Here is a 10,000-nt window from a genome sequence, read left to right on the forward strand (position 1 = left end):
TTATAAGTTAATTTGAAAAGGTTAAAATGGAAAACCTAGGTAAGCAGATGGCAGAACTAACCTCATAATGATACTAACAATTGGTCGTCTATTGTCCTGCAAAAAAAAAAGAAAAAAAAAAAAGAAAGGAATATTTACATGATAGAATGTGGTCGGTTTTAAGGGCATTGTCCAGCTAGTTAGGGCATTGTTACTGTTCCTTGCCTCTGTGACGGTGCCGAGAGAAGGTTGTGAACTCAAAGGCAGTGTGAAAGCAACTGAGTTAGTTTGTTGTAGAACACTCTCCTTTATATACAAAATCTCAAAGCAACAAGAATTTTCATGTTTGAAAGTCGACACTGTTACAGAGGAGAAAAGCAGACATGATTTTTCAGGTTCTTTTTAGTGCGAGGGGAGAGCGAAGATACAAGCACAAAATGAACTATGTACGATCGTGTGACACACGGTTGGTACACCTCTGACATTCATGAGTTGTCTTTAAAACTTTCATAACAGCTTTATTTACTTGTCCAATTCAAATTTATTTCTATAATGAACAATTGGCATTCTTACCTTGGCTTCCTCAAGCGGTTATAATCTCTTCAGAATCTTATGCATTTATTTTTCAACCTATTTTCGGTAAAATATTCATTGACACATACATTACATTACAGGCTCTAGCGTTGGCCTCCCACCACACATTCACTGACATTTGTATATCAACTTCTGGGATTTATTGATCTCAATTGGTATTATGAACCAGCAGTTACCATACTTCCCCCATCCATATCAAAATTTATTCGCTGCTGCACCATTCTATAAAATCTATTAAATTTATCTTTAAATCTCAATTGTAAACATTGACGTAATTTTTTTTTTTTTTTTTTTTTTTAAATCCACAAATAGAATTCCCCTTTTTTGATAAAACAAAAATATATATATTCATGTAACTTGGTTGTTTAACAATGCAAAATATTCATCTATTCAGAATTTTATGACAAAACCTTTACTTTTTGGCGCATAGCACAGACAATAATAAAAGTAACTGTATTTATATTTCATCAGGAAATGTCAAATTTGTATTCAGCCAGTAATCAAAATCGGCCAAACTGTGGTCAGAATTTATTCCAGAGGACTTTGATATACGAACAATGTAGTGCTTCAATCAAAGTAGTCCGTGTTCAGACAGAGATGTGTAATAACAATTAAATCAGACAGAGATGTGTAATAACAATTAAATATTCATTTAATTTTCACTTCGTTGAAACAAATTTGAGAATGTTTACTCCAGAGGTACATCTACTGGTCGCTCTTTTTTTTTTCTTTTTTTTTCTTATTAAAGTAGATTTTATAGTGTTAAAGATATCGTATTTCAAGTTTAACACTTTCTTCCAATATTCCTATTGCAAAATGATATTAGAAATATGTGTATATTTAACGTTTATTTACTCGAAGCTCAAGATATTAAACATTTTCAAATATAATTAATCACTTACAAATAAATTAACTACTTAAAAGTTTACAGGTGTCTAGTTTTAGTTCCAGTTTCATCAAAATAGATGCTCACCAGAACGTCATCTGGGCAAGCACCCCCCACTGTGGTGCCTAACCATAGCAGTGGCCTCCGCAGTAAACAGCTTAAACTCACAGTCCTGGAGTGGGATCGATCTGCTGCCATGCAAATGCTAGGCGAACGCCTTACTACTGTACTAGCCAGGAGGCTATTGGTGTTTAGTAGCAAATGATTATAAAGAGAACTTTCAGGAAATAATGAATATATAAAATTTTGAATTAGAAAATTCTCGAAACATCTTTAATAAGATGTATTAAGACCACACTATAGGAATCGAAGAAATATTCATATACACAATACGCAGATCAATGAGTATTCCTTCTTCATTCATGCTTTGTTGCATTAACCTCTCTCTCTCTCTCTCTCTCTCTCTCTCTCTCTCTCTCTCTCTCTCTCTCTCTCTCATGAAGAAATATTCTTATACACAAAACGCAAATCAATATTCCTTCTTCATTCATGCTTTGTTGCATTTAACATCTCTATCTCTCTCTCTCTCTCTCTCTCTCTCTCTCTCTCTCTCTCTCTCTCTCTCTCTCTCTCTCATCAAGTAATATTCTTATACACAATACGCAAACCAATGAGTATTCCTTCTTCATTCAGGCTTTGTAGCATCTCTCTCTCTCTCTCTCTCTCTCTCTCTCTCTCTCTCTCTCTCTCTCTCTCTCTCTCTCTCTCTCTCTCTCTCTCTCTCCTATTTTTTCTTTTGTCTAAATACGCAAGACTCATGCCAATGTAATTCATGAAGCGTAATAATTATGAACATAATGAATCCCTTCCATTTCAATGGTAATATTCTAAAATTAATTCTTGATTAGTCAATCTGACCATGCAATTCAGCCTCTAATTCGAGATCGTATGATAATACATGCATGTATGAATATAACTATGCCTTTATTTATGTCTAATCTATTTATAATTGGATGGTGGGTTATTTATATGCAAATAAGTGAATGATACTTTCTGGTTTATTGACGATTCATCCTTTTCTGTATAAATTTGGTATGAACTGCTTTTACATTCTTATGAAACATCTTTTTGTTAGATTAAATAGTTATGAATATATGTATTTATATATATATATATATATATATATATATATATAGATATAGATATAGACATATATATATATATACATATATAGATATATATTTATATATATAAATATGTATATATATATATATATATATATATATATATATATATATATATATATATATTTATATATATATATGTGTATATATATATATATATATATATATATATATATATATACACATATATATATGTATATATATATATATATATATATATATATATATATATGTATAATTATTTTGGTAAGGAAATGTGCCGTTATTCACAATGGTGGTAGATGGTAGAGAGAGAGAGAGAGAGAGAGAGAGAGAGAGAGAGAGAGAGAGAGAGAGAGAGAGAGAGAGAGAGAGAGAGAGAAGATTAAATTAGTTTTTGTTTGTGAGAATTTGGTAGAGAAAGGGTTCAGAATAAGACATTTTTTTCAGGAGAATCCTTGAAAACAGAAAGACCAAGGGGCGGATTCTGAAGCAGGTAGACAGACTGATAAAGAAAAAAGACAGACATATGAAGCAGGTACACAGACTGATAGATAATAAAAGACAGGCATATGAAGCAGGTACACAGACTGATAGATAATAAAAGACAGGCATATGAAGCAGGTAGACAGACTGATAGATAATAAAAGACAGGCATATGAAGCAGGTAGACAGACTGATAAAGAAAAAAGACAGGCATATGAAGCAGGTAGACGACTGATAAGTAAAAAAGACAGGCAGATGAAGCAGGTAGACAGACTGATAAGTAAAAAAGACAGGCAGATGGTTAAACAAGGTAAAACTGACAGACAAGACTGAAAGCAAAGCAAAGTTCTTATGAGGCAGACAGATACACAAGAAAACAGACATTTAGATAGACAGGTAGACATAAAGTCTGATAAATAGCTTAAGATAAAGACAAGATTACAGATAGACAGGCAAAGAATTTATAACCTATTTTTTTTAAGCCAAGACATTATAAAAAAAGGCCAGAATATCTCTTCGAATTAAGGGGGGGGGGGGAATGCTTTAAAGAATCTAGTAGAAAAAATATAGATTTAACTGAAATAAATATTACTGATTTATAAAATATGAAGAGAACTTTTTGTGAGACTCAAATGTAAATGCTATTGATGATTTTTTTTTTTTATCGAAGTTTTTTTTTTTTGTTTTCATGGAAATAATTACCTGAAATCGAGCTCTAATCTTTTAAAGATTTTAAAAATAAATGTGACTGCTGGACCTATTTTATTTTCAAGTTGATCAGTAAAAATTTAACTTAAAATCGAGAGTAAAAGTATTTGTTAGAAATTAAATAATTTTTACTTTTTAAGAGTAGAATTGTTTGATAAAGGTTCATGATTAGTCATCACTGACTACACATCGTCTACAAAGAATTCTCATGTTTGAGGGTACACTTGGGCACACTTCTCTAGTTTTTCTTCCTCTTGTTTGTTTTCCTTTATTTTGAAGATTTTATAGTTTTTTTTTAAGATTTATCTTAATGTTCTAAAAATGTTTTATTCTAAATTGATGAGTGTGAATATCGTATAAGGCTGATATTAGCAATTTTCCTTGCTCAATTATTATAGCAGCAAACGTCATTATTTTGTGCACCATGAAAGCGAGAATAGACAATTAATAATGATTTTCAACCGATAACCGATTTTATTTTTCAAGGTTTAGTTCGAGAAATAATTTACCTAAATTAAATCTCAGTAAATTATTTTCTCAACTTACCATTTATTGCCATTTTCATTTATATACTTCTATTAACTTTATATTTATTTTTTTTATTTTTGCAATTGATATTTTTAATCAGACTTTTGTATGATGAAGAGTACCATGCGCCAGAAAATTATACTTGATAGAAATAATGATAACAGGAAAAGAATAAAATCAAAGAAACGAATGAATAAAGAATAATAGAATTTCATTCCTTGTAATCATAGCAGCGTTTTGAAGAATAATGTTTTTTTGTAATTTCAGTCTTTTGGAATCGTTTTGAATATTAAAGATGCATTCTGAGCAATGATGTTTCTGTAATTTGTCTTCTGGAAGAAAATAGTGAAAAAAAAAGAATAAAATGACAAGAAATGAAATAATATTGAAGAAAGTAATGACTAAAGAATAATAAGATTACAAGAATTGAAATAAAATGGAAGAAAGTAATGAATGGAGAATAATAAGATTACAAGGAATGAAATAAAATGGAAGAAAATAATGACTAAAGAATAACAAATTTAAAAGGAATGAAATGAAATGGAAGAAAATAATGAATAAAGAATTATAAGATTACAAGGAAAGAAATAAAATGGAAGAAAATAATGAATAAAGAATAATGAAATTAAAAGGAATGAAATAAAATGGAAGAGAATAATGAATAAAGAATAATAAAATTATTAGGAATGAAGTAAAATTGAAGAAACGAATAAATAAAGAATAATAGAATTACAAGAAATTAAATAAAATCGAAGAAAATAATGAATAAAGAATAATAAAATTACAAGGAATGAAATAAATGGAAGAAAATAATAAATAAAGAATAATAGAATTACAATGAATGAAATAAAATTTAAGAAAATAATGAATGAAGAATAATTAAATTACAAGAAAGGAAATAAAATTCAAGAAAATAATGAATAAAAAATAATAGAATTACAAGGAAGGAAATGAATTAAAAAAAAATAATGAATGTAAAATAATAAAATTACAAGGAATGAAAAAAATATCAAAGTGAATAATGAATAAAGAATAATAAATTTACAAGGAGGGAAATGAAATAAAAAAAAATAATGAATAAAGAATAATAAAATTACAAGGAATGAAATAAAATCGAGAAAAATAATAAATAAAGAATAAGCCCACACATTTTAGTATAGCAAATGAGAGTAAAACAGCTTCAACGAGAGAATAATGGTTTGAAAACGAGTTCGGCGAGTTATTCACTCAGGTCTTGGAGTAAGTAATTCCTTGTTAATTTAAAACCTGTCCTCCACTCTTACTGAAACGCCACTTTACCGCCTGTCAGACAGTAATTGGCTAGACAGGAGATTAACTCAGTGAGCCAGCTTTCTGTTTAGCTATTTGCTAAATGAGACAGAAATTTAATAGAAAAGAAGTTATTCTTTTAATTTACATAGATGGAACCAAATTACATTTCCTTTCTTTAATTAACTATGGCAACAGTGTTGATTAAAAAACTTTTAAAGTTGACTTCATTTTACATAGATATACGACACGTGTATGGAAATGACTTTTCTCGTTGAAGTATTTGCTTAAACACAATAAAATAAAAAAATTTAGCTAACCATTGCAGCACTCGTAACAAAAGCAATTTTTAAACCGAATACATTCCTACAACAAATGTCAAGGCCGTATTCGGAATATAAATGACATATCTGCAATTTATATCAGTATTCCTTTTAAATGGTACATTGATGAATCTCTCATGCACTATGGCAATGAATCCAAGCATTTCTCGCTATGAATCGCAGATTATATTGAAATGTATTCAAGATATCAAAATGCAATGCTATACATATATATTCTATTCAAGTCAATTTGAAACAGGCCACCGATCAAAGTTCTTATTATCCCATTCAATTTACTGTATCGATATCTCATGCAGATGTTTCAAATTACGTAGTACTTCAGACAGATGTACAATATCATTACTATAATAATTATTTAGGTTTCCGGTCGCCAAGGACCAATGAAAATATCTTAGAGATTGACCATGGAGGGACAGGCAATGGCTGCTGATGACTCAACAGGTAGACCTATAGGCTTGCCCAGTCATCATTAGCTCACATGGGATGGTGAGGTTACGTACACTACTATAAAACTATCAAATTCGAGCGGGTCTCGAACTCCAGTCCATCAGATTGCCAAGTAGGGACGTTACCAATAGGCGCCAACTAAACCTTTTCCTACATCCAATAGTGAAATTATAGTGAAAATATACTTACAGAGGGTTAAGCAAAAAAAGATCTAATGCACATCAATTTGAAACATATATCCTAAAAGATATATTGAGGCTCTTATATGAAATAATTCTCTACAGGTGTGATAATTGTTAAATATGAATCATATATTTCAAATTAACAAGTAAAACTGCTCGAATATACTTTGATAAATTTCAAATTCAAAATTTGAAGATTTAAAAGAGTAATTTTGAGACAGGAGTAATTGAATTATCATTTTCATATGTTCATTACATGGCAAGAGTCCATTTCAAATGACAAATTTTTTTAATTCAATAAATGCAATGAATAAGAGAGTACAGAGAAATATTTTGTTTATATAAAATATGCCATATGTGGATCATGGTGATGGGTAGATGGAGATGGTTTGGTCATGCTCATCGTAATGTCATATAGAGATTAGTTGACCAAACATTTAACTGTGCTCCACAAGGCACTAGAAGAGTTGGAAGACTCAGGCCTACATGGCTGAGGACTATGGAGTGTGAAGTAGGAGATGATGAATGGAGAAGTATTGATTTAAAAGTTCAAGATGGAGACAACTGGCGAAATCTAACCGAGGAGTTTCCATCAATTATCGTAGGAGATGATGATGATGGTGATGATGATAATGATGATGATGGTGATGGTGATGGTGATGATGATATTGATAATGAAGTTGGTTTCACGAAAGCAATTCTGTTAAGAAGTTCCACACAATAATTGAGAAATCATCTATCAGTCTATTGAGCAATCCAGAATGACCTGCTAATATATAAATAAAGCACAGAGAGCACAAATAAAAATGAAATTAACAAAGAATTACTCGTATATCAATTGGGATTTTCTATTTGAATAATATTCTGTAATCTATTCAATTATTCCGCCACTGTTCGAGATTAAGCCGTTTATATGCAAAAACTAATCAGTGCTTATTATAGTAGTCTGTGAATTGAGTCAGTAATGTGGAAATGAATACTGTAGGATGTCTGATGTAGATCTCTGGATCAGGCCCTGAATAATAAGATAGCAAAAACTGATTGATATTCTGTTCAAGATTTCCGTTATTTCAAATTGTTTAAAGTTAACTCAATTGAACTCTCTCTCTCTCTCTCTCTCTCTCTCTCTCTCTCTCTCTCTCTCTCTCTCTCTCTCTCTCTCTCTCTCTCTCTCTCTCCTTGTACGTGACTAATATGCAATTAATCATAATTGCTTATGAAGGGTTTATTATTAGGAACAGATCATGTCTGTCTGTTTGTCTTAGAGAGTGTGTGTATGGAAGTTCATCCCACTATGCACGTTCGTAATATTATACATTTATATGTATTTGAATGTTTCTCTTGCTGTTTAGAGTGACATGTCCGTCAATAATTTCTCTCTCTCTCTCTCTCTCTCTCTCTCTCTCTCTCTCTCTCTCTCTCTCTCTCTCTCTCTCTATATATATATATATATATATATATATGTATATATATATATATATATATATATATATATATATATATATATATATATATATATATAATCATCATCATCAGCCATTTGTAATCTACTACAGAACAAAGGCCTCAAATATGTCCTGCCACTTGAGTCTGATTATGGTCTTTCTCTGCCAGTCCACACCCGTAAACTTACTTAGTTCGTCAATTTTCGTCTTTCCTTTCTTACTGTGCTTCTTTTGCAATGTCTAGAGACCCAATCTGTTATTCTTGTATATATATATATATATATATATATAAATATATATATATATATATATATGTATATTTATATATATAGATATGTATATACATATATATATATCATATATATACAGCATATATATATATATATATATATATATATATATATATATATGTATACATGTATATATATATATATATATATATATATATATATATATATAGATACACTTATTCACTTATATATATGTAAATGTATATACTCACATGTATCACACCAATATATACACATATATATGTGTGTATATATACATACATATATATATATAGTTTTATGTATCTCTGTATATGTATTTTGTGATACATATTTGTGTGCGTGGGTTTAACAGAATACCAGCTGCCTATACGTGTGTTTACATATATATCTCTGGTAATGGATCTGCGCCAAAAGAGAGTTATAAACCTTTGTTTAAATAAACATTCTCTTCAGTAAAAGTTCTGCCACTCCATCGATGGAAATAATTAAATTGTGGCAAATTCTTGCTCTTCATCTATTAATTGAATTGAACGATTTTAAATAGTTTTTGTCATATTGTATTTAGGATAAATTTGAGTGGGATTACAATTTTGTTTTGGTTATGTCAACCTCTTTTGTACAAGGTAATAGATTTACTGGTTCACTCTTTTTAAATTATAGTAATCTTTATTGTTAAGTATATACTGTATATATATATATATATATATATATATATGTTTATAAACATATATATATATATATATATATATATATATATATATATATATCTTACAAAGCTGGTGTAACATGAAAGTAGTTTATTTTATTCACGTATTTCATTTGTGTGTTTAAGAAATGTTTAGTCAGCTCGTAAGGTGAGTTCCGCTCATATATGATTAAGTATATGTATGTAAATTTCATAAGACTGTATTCATTCATTTAGTTGTAATTTCATTCAGTTCCGTATATGTAGGTTTACATGATTTTAAAGAATTGCTTTTTTTATTTCACGTAGTTTTGTTACGGACTTATGTAAACTTGTTAAAAAGTATGTATGACACACACAAGGTATACTCTATGACAAACGCTAGGGATTTCTTCATGTTTGCACGTGGGTGGAAAAGGCATCAAGATTCGGGACTAAAGATTATTCTTTTTTTTTTATGTTTTGAGACGAGGGAGGGGGGGGGGGGCAGAGTTAGTTGAGAGTGTTGCCTCATTAGGCGATGAATGAGCCCCTTCTTCAAAGTGCCAAGTTGGCAACCTGACGTCGAGAGAGGATGTCTGGACCATGCCCTAACGCTATGAGAATTATTAACTAAAAGATTTTGGAATGAATGAAGATGATATATATTAGGGCCTAGCAATGCATAGGAACGAGGGATTCAGCCTGACCCTCAGAGAGAGCAAACATCCGACAGTCCTCTCACCAGCATCTCTCCTGCCACTATGACTATGTATTTCGTCTCCAACGTTCGTAGTGTTTCCTCTCAAATGTAAATAGTGTTTTTTCTCAATGTGAATAGTGTTTGATCAAATATTGAATTTCTGTGGGTTAAGTTGTAAGAAGTGCTGTGTATATGTGAGTACACTGATATTGTAAATATTAATTGGTTTTGTTACTGGCCCTGGGAGATTTGGTTAAAAAGTGAAGTGTATTTATTTTTACTTAACTGATCGGTAACCTTGTGTGAGCCCTAACGGCGTAAGAGTACCAG

This window comes from Palaemon carinicauda, chromosome 29, assembly GCF_036898095.1.
Source record: "Palaemon carinicauda isolate YSFRI2023 chromosome 29, ASM3689809v2, whole genome shotgun sequence".
In the NCBI taxonomy this organism is placed as follows: domain Eukaryota; kingdom Metazoa; phylum Arthropoda; class Malacostraca; order Decapoda; family Palaemonidae; genus Palaemon; species Palaemon carinicauda.